The following is an 18,483-nucleotide window of genomic DNA, read 5'->3' as shown; positions in this document are numbered from 1 at the left end:
TCAAATTGGATTGGAAACCCAAGGGTGTAAGCCATGGTATGGACTGCTTTGTCTCTCAGTAGTGTTTGTGTGTGTGTTTTGTCGGGGGAAAATACCTTTACAAGAGACATCCACTTTATTTGTGTGTCAGATGGTTATATCAAGTATAAACCAGTGGAGGCTGCTGAGGTGTAAATGGAATGGCATTTGATACCATTCCACTGATTCCACTCCAGCTATTGCCACAAGCATGTCCTCCCCAATTAAGGTGTCATGAACCTCCTGTGGTATAAACATACATATGAGCTGAGGGGAGGACAGTTCATAACAATGGCTGGAATGGATTTATTCACTCGGCAAGTCAGTTAAGAACAAATTCTTATTTACAATGATGGCCTAGGAATGGTGAGTTTACTGCCTTGTTCGGGAGCAGAACAACATATTTTTACATTGTCAGCTCTGGGATTTGATCTAGCAACCTTTTGGTTATTGGCCCAACACTCTAACCACTAGGCTACCTGCCACCCCTTAAGATGCCACCAGCCACCTGTGGTAGACATAGTCTGTGTATTTGTGTCCCATTTGTGTTCCTTTTCATAACAGAGACACAATGCACACCAAAGAGCAATATAAAGCACCTTTACCACAAACCAGTACCTGGAATGATTTGATGGGAGCACTTGAAGTGAAAGGAATGTCTAGTGGACTCAGCCTCTGGGGTGGTTCAGACTTAGCCCTGACTGAATGCAGGGTGACTGGCGAAGAGTGGTTTTTATTTTGGCACCACCGAGCGTTATTATTGGCAGATGCCCATGTGTACGTCGCAGGGGTGTGGTTTTGCTTCCTTGTATGCTGGTTGTGGAGTTGTTTCTAGAGGCCAGTTCCTAGGCAGTCGTCATGGAGCATGCCACAACACTATTTAAATGGAAGTGCCATTTACTGTCATGTTCATAATGATAGTGTTTATGGGTTTGAGTGCAATAATTGTTGGTCTAATTGTCCTGCTAATTCTGATGGGAACGGCTCCTGGATCTCAAAGTCATTTATTTCCTACATTAAATCTAGAACATCCCTATGTATAAAACAAGTGGGGATAATAGTGATACAGATACATGTTTCTTAAGTTGGTTGCCCGTTATAGGCTGCTTTAGCTAATTTTCTGTAACGTTGTTTGACACGATGCTTCATTTGTTAAGGGAAGCCTCTAGTATCTGTCAGCAGCATCGGAGATGTTGTTGTGCGATAAACCCGCCTGACTCTGGACAATCTGACAAAATCTGACAACCTGAGCCAAAAAGCCATCCAAGCAAAGAAATGATTCAAAACATTTACACAGCTCCACCCACATGCGTTAAACCTCAAGACAGACCGACAACTGTGAAGACAGAAGGGTTGAGGAGAGAGAGATCTCCTCTGTAGATACAACCGGCTGCCACTTCTTTTCCCAACCCTGGTCCTTCCATCAGACCCAGTGGACGTCCAGCAAGGACCAGTGGTGGAAAAAGAACCCAAATGTCAGTAAAAGTATAGATACCTTAATGAGTAAAAGTATAGATACCTTAATGAGTAAAAGTATAGATACCTTAATAGAAAGTTACTAAAATAAAAGTTAGTCACACAGTACAATACTACTTGAGTAAAAGTCATAACTTTTGGCGATTTAAAAATACTTAAGTATCAAAAGTAAATGTAATTACTAAAATATACTTAAGTATCAAAAATAGAAGTAAAAGTATAAAACATTTCAAATTCCATTTATATTAAGTAGACAGCAACATTTTTTCTTGTTTTAAAAATGTATGGATTGCCAGGGGGACACTCCAAAACTCAGACATTATTTACAAAGATACATTTGTGTTTAGTGAGTTTGCCAGACCATAGGCAGTAGGGATGACCACTGGTTCTCTTGATAAGTATGTGAATTTCACAATTTTCCTGTCCTGCTAAGCATTCAAAATGTAACGAGTACTTAATTTTCAGGGAAAATGTATGGAGTAAAACAATACAATATTTTCTTTAGGAATGTAGTGAAATAAAAGTAAAAGTTGTCAAACATACAGTTGAAGTCGGACGTTTACACACACCTTAGACAAATACATTTAAACTCAGTTTTTCACAATTCCTGACATCTAATCCTAGTAAAAATTCCTGTCTTTGGTCAGTTAGGATCACCACTTTATTTTAAGAATGTGAAATGTCAGAATAATAGTAGAGAGAATTATTTATTTCAGCTTTTATTTCTTTCACATTCTCCAGTGCGTCAGAAGTTTACATACACTCAATTAGTATTTGCCTTTAAATTGTTTAACCTGGGTCAAATGTTTTGGGTAGCCTTCCACAAGCTTCCCACAATACGTTGGGTGAATTGTGGCCCATTCCTCCTGACAGAGCTGGTATAACTGAGTCAAGTTTGTAGGCCTCCTTGCTCGCACATGCTTTTTCAGTTCTGCCCACACATTTTCTATAGGATTGAGGTCAGGGCTTTGTGATGGCCACTCCAATACCTTGACTTTGTTGTCCTTAAGCCATTTTGCCACAACTTTGGAAGTATGCTTGGGGTCATTGTCCATTTGGAAGACCCATTTGTGACCAAGCTTTAACTTCCTGACTGATGTCTTGAGATGTTGCTTCAACATGTCCACATCATTTTCCCTCCTCATGATACCATTCATTTTGTGAAGTGCACCAGTCCCTCCTGCAGCAAAGCAACCCCACAACATGATGCTGCCACCCCCGTGCTTCACGGTTGGGATGGTGTTCTTCGGCTTGCAAGTCTCCCCATTTTTCCTCCAAACATAACGACGGTCATTATGGCCAAACAGTTCTATTTTTGTTTCATCAGACCAAAAGACATTTCTCCAAAAAGTACGATCTTTGTCCCCATGTGCAGTTGCAAACCGTAGTCTTGCTTTTTGCAAGACCAGGTCCTTAGCAAACCAGGTCCTTTGCTGTTGTTCTGGGATTGATTTGCACTTTTCGCACCAAAGTACGTTGATCTCTAGAGACAGAACGCGTCTCCTTCCTGAGCGGTATGACGGCTGTGTGGTCCCATGGTGTTTATACTTGCATACTATTGTTTGTACAGATGAACGTGGTACCTTCAGGTGTTTGGAAATTGCTCCCGAGGATGAACCAGACTTGTGAAATACATCCACTTGTACACCTCCAATTGACTCAAATGATGTCAATTAGCCTATCAGAAGCTTCTAAAGCCATGACATAATTTTCGGGAATTTTCCAAGCTGATTAAAGGCACAGTCAACTTACTGTATGTAAACTTCTGACCCACTGGAATTGTGATACAGTGAATTATAAGTGAAATAATCTGTCTGTAAACAATTGTTGAAAAAATTACTTGTGTCATGCACAAAGTAGATGTCCTAACCGACTTGCCAAAACTATAGTTTGTTAACAAAACATTTGTGGAGTGGTTGAAAAACAAGTTTTAATGACTCCAACCTAAGTGTATGTTAACTTCCAACTTCAACTGTATAAATAGTAAAGTAAAGTACAGATACCCCCCCAAAAATACTTAAGTAGTACTTTAAAGTATTTTTACTTAAGTACTTTACACCACTGGCGAGGACAGACTTTTTTTGTTAAAAAAAAAAAGATTGAAAATTAAAACATACAATCTACTTGCAGTGAAGCCGCTCAACATTTACATTACATTCAGTCATCTAATAGCTGCCCCTCAACCATCCAAGACCCCCCCCCCACAGGCCCCCCCACCCCCAGAATAAAAAAATTAAATAAAAAAAATGTAATAATTCCAGTCCTCACCTCCAAGCCCCCATCCCCCAATGCACCAACAACCAACAAAATTAACAAAAGAGAAAAAAGACAAAGACAAAGGAAAACAGAAAACAACAATGCAAAAAGCTAAAGACATCAGGGACAACAAAAATCCTAACAGCAAGGCCAACTGAGTATGTTTGAGTGCATGTATAGCACTATTTACATTTGTGTATGTGTATGTGTGTCCGTGTATGTGCACGTGTGTGTGTTTGAATGAGAGTGTGCTAACATTGACAGTCATTTTATCCCCCGCCTATTTTATCCCACTCCCACTTGTCTCCAATTCCACATCCCATCCCTCAGCTTCCCTCGGCCCATCCCACCTATCTCTGCTGGCCACCCTCTTCGGATTTCTATGCACCACACAGTATATCTTTCAATAATGCTGTGATGTTTAACATACAATTTGAATCTATCTAATCGAATACAATCCACAGATTGCGAGTTGAAGATAAATACTTTTACTAAGAGTATTAGTATGTTAGAAATTGACTGACCAGGTCTCTCCAGATCTCCCAACAATGCTATTTCTAGGGTAAATTTTAGATTAATGTTAAGCTTTTTCAGCCATTCCAGAACCTGAGACCAGAAACAGACTACCTGAGGTCAAAACCAAAACAAATGGTATATTGATTATGAATCCTCACAACAAAATCTGCAGAGCTGCGATGATTGCATGCCCCAAATATTCAACATTTTGTTGGTGGCAAGTCTTGAACTCCTACCATGGAATCGGTATATCAAAAATCTCTTCCCAACTATTTTACAATCTGTATGGCACAGCTGTCAACATCCTGGCCCTCAAATGAAACTGGTATACTTTCCTATTTATGCTCATTTTATTCCTCCGCCAGTTTGGATCCTTCATATTGGGCAGGCAGACCAGTTCCAGCTGCCACCTGCATCCTCCGTTTTTGGTGTAATGATGTAATCAATTGGTTCTAATCTTTGATTGAGCAGACCTTCCCATTCAATTCTGAGAACTCCATGAAAGACATAAATCTACCATTCCAATTTACAATATCATTTAAAAACAAAATACACTTTTCAAACATATTTTCCATAAATACAGGTTTTCTATCAACCAGCACATTTGAGTTCAGCCATAATATTTGTTGTAATATTTGTTTTATCTTTTCAGGGGGATGAAATTTAAATTGTAACCTGCTCTGAAATGCTTGTTTGAAAAAGAGAGATACTTTGAAAAAGGTTTAATTTTCAATTAATTGAAAATGAGACATGGCAATCTGCACAAAGGCAAAAGGGCATTTTTAAACAGTGGATGAGCTTTTCTTAGTATCTACTTGACAACAATTTAGGGTTCAAGTAAAACTTTTGTATAAGTGAAGCTTTTAGAGATATGTTTAGTGCTTTTATATTTAATAATCTCAACCCACCCAGTTCATATTCATTATATAGATTTGCACGCTTTATCTTGTGTGGTTAAGCATGCCAGATAGAGCTAAATATTTTCTGCTTATATGATTTGAAAAACGAATCATCGGGAGTAAGCAGCGTCATAAGTAAGTGAGTAAATTGAGATATGACTAAGGAGTTAATCAGTGCAATTTTCCCATAAATAGACAAGTATTTACCTCTTCTTGGTTGCAGGATCTTGTCTATTTTTACTAGTTTTCTATCGAAATTCATTGTGAAGAGATCATTTATATATCTTGTGATATGAACACCAAGTATGTCTACTTCACCGTCTGCCCATTTTATAGGTAAACTGCAGTGTAATGTAAAAGTTGTATTTTTTAAAGATTCAATACGTAATATTGTACACATAATTAGGTTTAAGTCCAGAGAGTCCAGAAAAGTAATCTCGATCTTCAATGAGACAACACAGGGATCTAGCTTGCTGACTTAATATAAAACTTGAGTCATCGGCATTCATAGATAACATTGTTTTTAAGCCTTGGATTTCAAATCCTCTAACATTGTTATTCAATCTGATTTTAATAGCTAGCATTTCGATGGCCGTAACAAATAGATATGATGACAGAGGACACCCTTCTTTAACTCCTCTTGAAATTTCAAAACTCTCTGAGAGGTAGCTGCTATTGAAGTGTAAGTGGCCTCCAGTTTTTTAGATAGATTGGATCTTTATATTTGCCATCTAGGTCTTTTTTGCCATCTTTTTAAAATAATAATGAGGACAGACTTAACAGTAATTGATTTCTGCAGACTCAGAGCATAAATCAGCCTCCTGGTAGGACCGACGCTGAGGCGTGGAGGATCTCTTGGCCAGGAGAACCAGTGGGAGGCCAAGATACACAGAAGGGGGATCAGGCCCAGTTCATCCTGATTTACTGGCCACCCCTCGAACCAAAGTCTATGTTGCAAACAGCCATCAGGAGATCCTGGAGGGAGGTCTTTTGTGTTTAGTCACAGGGGAGGTGGAGCACGCCAAATGTCTGTGGTGTCAGGATGATGGCTAAAAGGGTTTTATGTGCTGATATCATGAGAGCTAGTAGTGGAAAGTGATGTGTAAGCTGCTGCTGGGCATTGCAGGGAGCAGACCTCCCAGTGATGTGATGGACAGTGTGAGTGAGTTCAAGGTACGTGTGTTGGACGGCATTGATATCTGTAGTGTTTTGTATTGGAACACTGACAATCTGTCAGCATCTGCGTGTTGTTCTTCTCAATGTGTTAATGGAGGTGCTCAAACTCAATGAAATCATCCTACCGAATAAACACACACTAGAAAATGTGTCAAATATGTGTCAAAATCACCTTCAAAAGTTCCTGCTTCTGCTTTCAAACGTTGATTGTCAAGCCAATAGTGGAGAAATTGTATATTAACCTTAAAGCAGGGCCCCTCTCCTACCTAAACACCTTACTGTCATCGGTTTATGCTTACTATACATAACATACAGCAACATACTGTATGTGAGACTGAACAGCGACACCTTTCCCACGGGTTAGATTATAAAGATCCAACCATTCATTATGTAAGGATGATGTCACGTCAAACACAGTAAATCCATTTGCTCGTAATAAAATTTGCAGAGATCATTGGTAGCTTGAGCGGAATATATTAGACAAAGTCTGCGATGCAGGCAGAGCCAAGCATGGCAGTGAATTGTCTCTCTCCACAAGGCAGGTACCACCAAGAAACCATCTGTGGGTGAAATAGAGAGCCAAGCTCTATCTATCTTACAGCCAAGGCCTTCTGAGACATCATGGTGCTAATTTGTTACAGGCTTCTGATTGGATGCCTCAGCAGAGAAACAGTAGATCATACGTCCCCCAAGGTGAATTAATATCCACTCTCCACCGCCCCTCCTTCTGGCCTGTACTTCCCAACCTGCCAGGTCCTGTCTGTAGTCAGTCGCCACAACTGCCATAGCCCCTCTGCTTGTCTACCAGTGGTCATTTGCTCCCTGGGGCAACCATGTGATCCATCATCCAACCACATCAGTTATATGACTGTTGCGTTCTGTTTGGCTTTACCCATGTGGACTAACCTACCTCTTGAAGGTATAGTAAATGTTTAGGTGTCTTTTCCTTACACATTAAACAATTGTGTTTACCACAATGCTCACGTGGGCCATTAGTAGCTGCCTCATCTGCATGCAGGCCAGTCCAGTCATCATGTGTCACCGGGAGGGAAGGTAATCCAGACGAACTCTGTCCCTCATTACCTTTCACTTTGATGCCAGAGGACTGTTTGCTGTTGTTCCTGTTCCTCGCAGAGATCAAACAAAAGTTTGGGAGGAAGACAAATTAAGTGTATCAATACCACAAACCACAAACACTCTCTTTTTGGCATTGTCCATTGACATGTTAGTGACTGAAACTTATTAAAAACAAGCCATAAGTCATAAAGACTTATCCCAGGGGCTTGTTGTTTGTGTGTGCTGCTGTGTGATCTCGTGTCAGAACGGTTACACCTATGACTGATTCCTCAGGGGAAGCTGGTGTTTACTATTGTAATTGAGTGTTTCTGAAGCAACTGTTCCCTGATGTGGTTTGTAAAACCAGATGAGGTGAGCAGTCTAAGAGCATGCATAAGGGATAGCTGACTGAGGCCCAGGGTGGAGGACTATACAATATTGTGGACTGTTGTGAGTGGGATAATTGCTATTGCCTGTTGTTGTCAGTGGGATGATTGCTATTGCCTGTGGTTGTGAGTGGATGCGAAACTGTTAATATATTGGACAAGTGTAAATGATCAGATATTGCACTGAAGATGAAATACAGCTTAGTTAGAATCCTTCCAATAAATAACTGACTACCATTGACAGTAAAACGGCCTTTTCAGACATGTTCACTAACTACAGTAACATGTCCCTGAAGGTAACTGAGGCAGCAGCCACTCAGAGCTGGGTGACTCGTGAGTGTGGACAAGTGAGCACCATCTGAGTGAAGCCAGACGCCCACTTCCTGTCGCCCACTGCCTGCTGCCGTGGCGACGTTGGCGCCTGTGTCATACACTCAACTCCTCCCAGAGCAGAAAACACAGACTGCAGTGCTATCATCACACTGATAGAAATAGTCCTGCTTTGATGTTATCTGGGATGCGAAAGGCGATGGCAAGAAATGCATAGATAGTGCCGGCTCAGACCATAGCCTCTTCAATTAGTCACTGTCAGATTTTAAAGCTCTCCTCCAGCCCCTGGTATTAGGTGAGAGTTAGCAGGTCTGCAGACAGTGTCGCTCTCGGGCCTGCTGTTTTGCAATGGGCAAAGTACATATCATCACATTCCCAGAAAAGCACAGCATGACGCTTAAATAGGCAGCAGGCCCAAAGCAACCGTTCCGATTCCATCTGTGCTCATCCACGCCTGTCATTGACAAATAGGCCCTACGCCTCTACTGTATATATTCAAAGTATGTTACGTGTGGAACTTTGAACCACCATGAGTTGAGCTGAGTTGGCTGAGGCAGAGTGGTTAGATTCTGTCAGACCCTCCTCATTGAGTAGAGTAATAATAGCAAGCTGATCTCCGCAGCAGCCAGTCACATGCTGCGAAGTGTGTGTGTGTGTGTGTGTGTGTGTGTGTGTGTGTGTGTGTGTGTGTGTGTGTGTGTGTGTGTGTGTGTGTGTGTGTGTGTGTGTGTGTGTGTGTGTGTGTGTGTGTGTGTGTGTGTGTGTGTGTGTGTGTGTGTGTGTGTGTGTATATATATATCTGTGCACATGTTTGCATAATTTCTATAGAAATCTATTGAGCAGTTCCCCCAAGTAAATTAATAAATTGACTGTATGGTATGTAAGGCTGGGGTTTTAGGTTTGATATTGTGGGTGACACACTTCACGCTTCTGTGAGACAAGCTTCTCAAGTGTTGAAGTGTAGTTTGTTGCCCATGTCAGTTGTTGATGAGTCCAATCAATTTGAGGTTCACGGAAGACCCAAAACAACCAACAACAAACTACCAACAAACTATGGAAACACATCACTAAATTGATAGCAGAAAGGCAGGAGTGGAAAGAATAAGCTGTGGCTAAACTCTCAGTAGAGAGACTCAGGGATTTGACTCTTGCATCCAGGGGTCAGAGGTCAGACAGATCTGTGATGATCTGTGATGGAGCTGCCCCCCCCCCCCCCCCTGCAGCTGTCCCAGGGCCCCCTTTTTCACTGTGCTGCTCTGAGCCTCCTTATGGGGGGAGGCTCAGCTTCTCTCTGTAGTCTCAGGGAGCTTGTCACTTTGAATTCACACTCTTAGGATATCTACACCACTGAGCATGTGGCTTCTTCAACTTAAGGAGCAATATTTCTCCGTTGTGAGCGGGCAGGCAGTTCTTTGAGAATACCAGCCAGTCCGTCAAATGCATGCCACCTAGCAAATCTTGCTGGTGCGCCCCTGTGTACAACACGTGATATATCTCAGCGAGAGCATCCCTCGCCAAAATCCCCCCCCCCCCCCCCCAGAGGAGGAGTGATCAAGAGCTGATCTTGTCATGGACAACAGCTGAGCTCGTGCCTCAGCCAGATACAGGGCAGGCCCCTCACTTAGCAGCTCTCCCTACTATAGCGTCACTCCATTCTCTCTACTAGTCTAAAGGCTGCACATGCACAGATACTGTAGTCCATCAAAGGAACGTTCAACTATTAAGATATCCCTCAGTGTGGGGTTATACTTCCTATGGTATGGCTATGGTTTACTGTAATGAATGGATGTATACTATGCACATTACTCTACTGGTGCAGGGATACATGTCTCTTTAAGGCAAAGTAGTGACAGCCTAATAAGACAAGGCTATTGGACTGACCTTGTTTCATATCAAGAGTCTAATAATAGCATGAATCTGGAGCTGTGCAGCAACCGGTAATGGGTTAGAGCTAAAAGCTCAAATTAGTCACTCCGACAGAGCAAACCATGGAAAAAGACGCCTGCCTATCCATCGTTCATTGTCATAAAAGGTTAACAACATACACGCCATTGGTGAGGCGGTGTATTAAGGTGATGGAGTGTGTTTAGTCTCTCTACCAAACAGCTGACCCGTCCACTCCTATGGGCTGCTAATTATTACCATGGCAACATTGGCACTGGGAGCTTCATCAAGAGCCCAGTGGTCGAGAGGCACTCTCAGTTGTCTGCTCCTCCATTTGTGTCTATTGGCTTATTAACAACAGGAGGATTTGCTGTTCCTTATTTTTCTTGTCACTTCCTCGTCTGTCTGTCTGTCTGTCTGTCTGTCTGTCTGTCTGTCTGTCTGTCTGTCTGTCTGTCTGTCTGTCTGTCTGTCTGTCTGTCTGTCTGTCTGTCTGTCTGTCTGTCTGTCTGTCTCTAATTTCCTCCATTTCTCCATGACAGTATACATATCAGTGGTTAACATTAATGAGTGGTTGATAATGGAGAATATATTAGAAAGCCTCTTGACTTCAAAGAGTAAAATATATCTCTGGGACAAAGGCTTTCCCCTTTAGAGTTACTATTGGTTATATCTCCTAACCAGACTCCATTCCATTTAGCCTACCTTCATGACAACCATGTGGTGAAAAGGGCAGCCACGTGATCGATCACTCAACCTGAGGACTGTCGGGTCTTCAACCCTCAGTTGGAACTGAACCCAAACCCTTTTGATGATCAGTGGATGGGAGCCCAGTGGAGACATCTCTCTCTCAGGGTTCATAGCTCACCAGACCAGCCCATTTGCCATGGACAGAACTTCAAGGCAGTCAAATCTGCATGCAGACAGGTTCACGTTTCAATTAACAGGTGTCATATATCTTGTTTCCCATCGGCCTCATATCCCCCATGACCCCACAGTTCCAGAGCAAAACAACTAGTTACAGGAAATTAGTATTATCTATCCACAACATTGTAGCCAGTGTTAGTTGACCATCTACAGAGTGAATAGTAGCCCAGACCAAAAATACTGTAGATAGACAACCAGAGCCTCTGGCCATTGAAGACATAATCCTCCTTAAACCTAGTCCGCCATGGTTACCACCGTGGAGAGTTGGCACATGTACAGTGAGAGACCCTCCATTTTACACAGGAAGCCCTGGAGCAGCAGTGTTGAGTGTCTGCAAGATGAAGCAAACAGAATAGACCCTCCAACCAGAGTTATACATAGAGCTGTGTTCCTCTGCTTACTTAGATACAACTCTTCCCCCTCTCTTTACACTTGAGACACTCATTATTAGCGTTTATGTTGCAGCTCTCCACTCACCAGAATCAGAAGACCAGTGAGGAGGTAAGAATCAGAATCATGCTCCTGAGCTGAAACAAAACTATTATTTTCGCACACAATACAGTTGGTTTATCAGTTAACACAGATGGCCTGAAGTATACAATATACACACGTAGAAGGAGATGGCATTGGCATTAACATAGCAGGATTAATGCATTCATGTATTATCATAAAATGCAATAATAATTCAATGAGAGTGATTCTGGTTTGGTGAGATGGAGGGCGTGGTGTCACAGGTGTGAATATGAATATTCAGCATCCAGGGAAGCTATGCTGAGACCTGCATTTCTAACAGGAGTAGAATGACTCAGCTGTGTTGACTTATCACAGACAGACGTTCTCTCATTAAACAAATAGAGTGAAATAGCTCATCAAGCCTGTTGTAATCCTATTCCAAACACAGCCAGTGTCCCTCTCTTGCCTTGCCCTTCATGACCAGACAACTGTGTCGTACGTCTGCCCTCTGACAGACTCCAAGGCCAATCTACACCCCACAGTAACCGTTTCAGCATAGCTGCTAATGGTCAATGATTTTGACCATGGAACTAGACTATGGTGGTTATGTCACCAAGCGGCGAGCTACCACTACGGCTTTCTGGGATGCGCTTTAAATTTTGAGTAACAAATTAGGTCAAGGTCAGCTGAATGTCCAAAGTCACAATAACAGCCTCCTTCCCTGGTCACACTGCACTGGTCCCACTGGTCCCACTCCATCCTAGGCCCAGAGATACTAAAAACAAAATGGCTGCCAATATACAATCTATTGGTATGGATCTGCTATTTTCTATACTTTAGAATCTGGACCTCCAACAGAAGCGAGCCAGCTAACTAGCTACTAGCTAGTAGTCAGTTGGGCACTGCTAGCGGTCATCAGCTAACCTTAGCACGGTCAGCTCCTGCCAGTCTGCACAGCGCGATTCAACCCAGAGCATACCGGACTGCTTTTTCTCCACATCTCCGGATTCCTACCGCAAGCTCTGAATCTTTTCACCTGGATCATCGCAGCTAGCTAGCTGCTATCCGAGTGGCTACCCCTGGCTAACGTCTATGCCCCGAAGCAAGCACCAGTTAGCCTGGAACTAACCTCGTGCTAGGCCCATCTCCCGGCTAGCTGAAGAGGTCCATCAGCCACTCCTTGGGCTACAATACTTATTTTGCCAATTGGCATGGACCCATTTTACTGCTGACACGGAGCCCCGCCGATCCATCACGACTGGTCTACCGACGCAATCCGCCCGAGGGGGTTTCAACAGGCTCCTCCGTCACGATGTCCCCTGAAGGCCCATCTGCTAGCCTGCTAGCCACGGCCCACTAGCTGTCTAGAGCATACCGGACTGTTAGCTGAAGAGGTCCATCAGCCAATTTCTTGGGCTACAATACCTATTTTGCCAATTGGCCTGGACCCTTTTAATGCCTACACAGAGCCCTGCCAATCCATCACGACTGGTCTGCCGATGTAACCGTCCGAGGGGGCTACAACAGACTCTTCCATTGCGACGTCCCCCTAAGGCCCTTCTGCTAGCCTGCTAGCCCCGGCCCGCTAGCTGTCTGAATCGCTGTGCCTCCAGCTCACCTAGCTACCCACTGCTCCCTATGATCACTCGGCTACGCATGCCTCTCCCTAATGTCAATATGCCTTGTCCATTGCTGTTTGGGTTAGTGATTATTGTCTTATTTCACTGTAGAGCCTCCAGCCCTACTCAATATGCCTTAGCTCGCCCTTTTGTTTCACCTCCCACACATGCGGTGACCTCACCTGGTTTAAATGATGTCTCTAGAGACAAAACCTCTCTCATCGTCACTCAATGCCTAGGTTTACCTCCACTGTATTCACATCCTACCATACCCTTGTCTGTTATGCCTTGAATCTATTCTTCCGTGCCCAGAAACCTGCTCCTTTACTCTCTGTTCCGAACGCACTAGACAATCAGTTCTTATAGCCTTAAGAACCTTATCCTACTCCTCCTCTGTTCCTCTGGTGATGTAGAGGTTAACCTAGACCCTGTAGCCCCCAGACGCTCTCATTTGTTGACTTCTGTAACCGTAAAAGCCTTGGTTTCATGCATGTTAACATCAGAAGCCTCCTCCCTAGGTTTGTTTTATTCACTGCTTAAGCACACTCTGCCAACCCGGATGTCCTAGCCGTGTCTGAATCCTGGCTCAGGAAGGCCACCAAAAACCCAGAAACTAACCCTAACCCTAACTGCCACAGGGGGCGGAGTTGCAATCTACTACAGAGATAGCCTGCAGAGTTCTGTCATACAATCCAGGTCTGTGCTCAAACAATTCGATTTTCTACTTCTAAAATCCACCTTTCCAGAAAGAAGTCTCTCACCGTTGCTGCTTGTTATAGACCACCTTCTGCCCCCATCTGTGCCCTGGACACCATATGTGAATTGATTGCCCCCCATCTATCTTCAGAGCTCGTGCTGCTAGGTGACGTAAACTGGGACATGCTTAACACCCTGGCCGTCCAACAATCTAAGCTAGATGCCCTCAATCTCACACAAATGATCAATGAACCTACCAGGTACAACCCCAAATCCTTAAACATGGGCACCCTCATAGATATCATCCTGACCAACCTACCCTCTAAATACACCTCTGCTGTCTTCAACCAGAATCTCAGTGATCACTGCCTGTGTCCGTAATGGCTCTGCTGTCAAACGACCACCCCTCATCACTGTTAAACGCTCCCTAAAACACTTCAGTGAGCAGGCCTTTCTAATCGACCTGGAAGGATATTGACCTCATTCCTTCAGTAGAGGATGCCTGGTCATTCTTTAAAAGTGCTTTCCTCACCATTTTAAATATGCATGCCCCGTTCAAAAAATGTAGAACCAGGAACAGATATAGATAGCCCTTGGTTCACTCCAGACCTGACTGCACTTGACCAGCATAAAAACATCCTGTGGCGTACTGCGTTAGCATCGAATAGCCCCTGCAATATGCAACTTCAGGGAAGTTAGGAACCAATATACACATCCGGACCTCTGGCAGTCTCTATGGGGGTGCCACAGGGTTCAATTCTCGGGCCGACTCTTTTCTCTGTATACATCAATGTCGCTCTTGCTGCTGGTGATTCTCTGATCCACCTCTACGCAGACGACACAATTCTGTATACTTCTGGCCCTTCTTTGGACACTGTGTTAACTAACTTCCAGACGAGCTTCAATGCCATACAACTCTCCTTCCGTGGCCTCCAACTGCTCTTAAACGCAAGCAAAACTAAATGCATGCTCTTCAACCGATCGCTGCTCACACCTACCCACCCGTCCAGCATCACTACTCCGGGCGGATCTGACTTAGAAAATGTGGACAACTACAAATACCTAGGTGTCTGGTTAGACTGTAAACTCTCCTTCCAGACTCACATCAAGCATCTCTAATCCAAAATTAAATCTAGAATTGGCTTCCTATTTCGCAATAAAGCCCCCTTCACTCATGCTGCCAAACATACCCTCGTAAAACTGACTATCCTACCGATCCTTGACTTCGGCGATGTCATTTACAAAATATCCTCCAACACTCTACTCAGCAAATTGGATGCAGTCTATCACAGTGCCATCGGTTTTGTCACCAAAGCCTCATATACTACCTACCACTGCGACCTGTATGCTCTCGTTGGCTGGCCCTCGTTGACTCTCGTTGGCTGGCCCTATTCGTCGCCAAACCCACTGGCTCCAGGTCATCTACAAGTCTTTGCTAGGTAAAGCCCCGCCTTATCTCAGCTCACTGGTCACCATAGCTGCACCCACCCGTAGCATACGCTCCAGCAGGTATATTTCATTGGTCACCCCCAAAGCCAATTCCTACTTTGGCCGCCTTTCCTTCCAGTTCTCTGCTGCCTATGACTGGAACGAATTGCAAAAATCACTGAAGCTGGAGACTTATATCTCCCTCACTAACTTCAAGCATCAGCTGACAGAGCAGCTCACAGATCATTGCATTTGTACATAGTCCATCTGTAAATAGTCCATCCAACTACTTCATCCCCATATTGTTCTTTTTTTTGTTGCTCCTTTGCACCCCAGTACCTCTACTTGCACATTCATCTTCTGCACATCTATCACTCCAGTGTTTAATTGCTAAATTGTAATTACTTTGCCACTACGATCTATTTATTGCTTTACCTCCCTAATCTTACTTCATTTGCACTCACTGTATATAGATTTTTTCTATTGTGTTATTGGCTGTTTATTCCATGTGTAACTCTGTGTTGTTGTTTGTGTCGCACTGCTTTGCTTTATCTTGGCCAGGTCGCAGTTGTAAATGAGAACTTACTCTCAACTTGCCTACCTGGTTAAATAAAGGTGAAATAAAATTACAAATTTAAAAAATACTGAGGTACAATGGAAAATGTATAGCGTATTTTGCAGGTATACATTACAAAGTGTTGAGATTTATAGTGTAGAATACAACAAACCAGTCTGAATGGATATTCTCTCCTGCTACATGATGATGAGGTAATGTCAGTGTTGTCTCTGAGCTATTAGGCCGGACGGCGAGGTGTGCCTTGTCAGAGAAGACAAGCCGGCGACTGATGCTGTTCATCATGTGGAAATTGTCATCAACCCCGTGACAGGTCCTGAACAGTGCTCACGCATTACATGTACCAAAGACTGTCTATTATATTGACAAGATAGTCAAGTGACCACTCTAACAATGGTTATACATGTCCTCAAAGATGGAAGGCAGGCGGGAGGAGGCGAGATCAGGTGGGACAATTCTAGCCCATAAGGGGGCAGATACTTAAGTGGAAGACAGGCGATAGAGATAGAAAGATGACTCATCTTTGTATCTGTGCCATTACAGCATCTGTGACAGCATAGTGCCTTTGAGGCTATCACCATTTAATCATAGTCCATTTTCTTTTTCTTCATTGACTGATATCTCCCAACTCATAGGAATCCCCACCCAGTTGACTACTTTAAAATGGTGGAAGCTCTCAATGGCAATGTCCATGCTAAAACAGGTTATATCCATGATGTGTCCTTTATCTATCTCTATGACAACAGGTAATGCTTCGATATAAAGTTGCGAAATGCCACGTGCGTTCACTTATATCAGTGCATTCGTAACAACCTAACCATTATGAAACTTCTATTCAATCAAATAAACCTCACATAGAAAATAAGCTATTCCACACTCTCTCATTGACCTCCATGCTATTTTCGTGGACAGATTTTGGGCAGAGTAAAATCTCTCGCTTCTTCTCTTCCTCTCTGCCTGTACTAAGGGTGTGGTGGAGGATGGAGGGTGGAGGACATAAGGTGTGTTTTTGTGTATGTGTCGGAGAGGGAGGGGTGACATGCAGCTTGTGGAGCCAGTCACTGTGTACCTCCCAGACACCCCTGGGGGGTTCCTCATGTCAGAGCTTCCCTAAATCAGACTTAGTCAAACACATTTACCTGTCACCCCAGATCAACTCACCCTGCGTGGTTTGATGCCCCTCTCTCTACACACACACACACACACACACACACACACACACACACACACACACACACACACACACACACACACACACACACACACACACACACACACACACACACACACACACACACACACACAGGTCTCCCAAGTGTTAATGTGTGCATGTAATCTCACACTCACTCACAGGAGAGCATATACATCTCTCATGGCATGCTGTTTTCAGGATGTGATCATTACATAATGGACTTGTTATCTATTCAAATTAGGGGTACAATAATATGATATATCTAACGATAGAGAAAGTGACAACTAAATTAAAGCAGGGAAGTACCCATCATCCAATTCATATGACATGGAAATCATCCAGTCCATTAATGCTTGGCATATTTTCTGGTTACAGTTTTACATATGAATTTCATGCATCCCCTCCAGGGAACTGAATAGCAGCTGACTCCAATCGAGATCTACGCTATCCTGGAGCTAGACTTCAACATTGTCATTGGAAAAGACACAGCAAAAGGAACCATTTTCTGGTTCTCAGCTCTGAAAATGGTTCCAATCCACACACCACATTGTCCTCCAATCAACTCCGCATTTGGAAATCGTTCAAGGAAATGTCTTTGGAACTGTGACCAGCCTGCATGGAAGCCATCAAAAAATCCAGTTTAACAGACATGTAAACACAAACAGACTTGACATGGAAAGCAGGCGGGAGGTGCAACCTAAGACAAACAAACTGATTTATTTTCAGAGCCTGTGTGACATCATAATAACAAACTCCAGCAGTGGGACCGGTGTCTAAAAATAGGGAAGACGTCAAAGCGCTGGTACATATATGTCCATAAAGTGTGCAGCACATTCCTCAGATAACAGCAGATGGCTCACAGATTTGGGCGTCGGGGGGAGAGGAGGAACAGCCCACACACGCTTCAAACTAGGCATCGCAGGCCCTTTGGTGCGGTGGTTTACCGCGGAGAAAGCGAAGAGTGGAGACAGGGCTCCCAAATTGTCCTGTGTGGAGGCAAACAGGGGTTTAAGAGGGACACTGGGTTCGGCCATGCTGTAGCATTGTGTACATGAAGAAGTCCTTGACCCCTATCAGTGAGGTCCTGGTGGAAAAAGTTGGACTCCCTGAAACTGAGAGGCCAACAGCTGTTGTCTGAAGAAGACATCCGCTACTGAACATGCTCTGTGTTTTTTAATTAGTTGTTAGGGTCAAGATGTAGCTAAAGAGCCTTCCTGGTAACTGCATGAGAATTTCATAGCATGGAAATTATCACTTGATACATCTTGCTGATATTTGTATTGCAGGCCTAGATTAACACATACAGTGGGGAGAACAAGTATTTGATACACTGCCGATTTTGCAGGTTTTCCTACTTACAAAGCATGTAGAGGTCTGTAATTTTTATCATAGGTACACTTCAACTATGAGAGACGGAATCTAAAACAAAAATCCAGAAAATCACATTGTATGATTTTTAAGTAATTAATTTGCATTTTATTGCATGACATAAGTATTTGATACATCAGAAAAGCAGAACTTAATATTTGGTACAGAAACCTTTGTTTGCAATTACAGAGATCATACGTTTCCTGTAGTTCTTGACTAGGTTTGCACA

Source organism: Salvelinus alpinus, chromosome 37 (assembly GCF_045679555.1).
Source record: "Salvelinus alpinus chromosome 37, SLU_Salpinus.1, whole genome shotgun sequence".
In the NCBI taxonomy this organism is placed as follows: domain Eukaryota; kingdom Metazoa; phylum Chordata; class Actinopteri; order Salmoniformes; family Salmonidae; genus Salvelinus; species Salvelinus alpinus.
The sequence above is the reverse complement of the archived record's forward strand: the minus strand, read 5'-3'. Positions refer to the sequence as shown.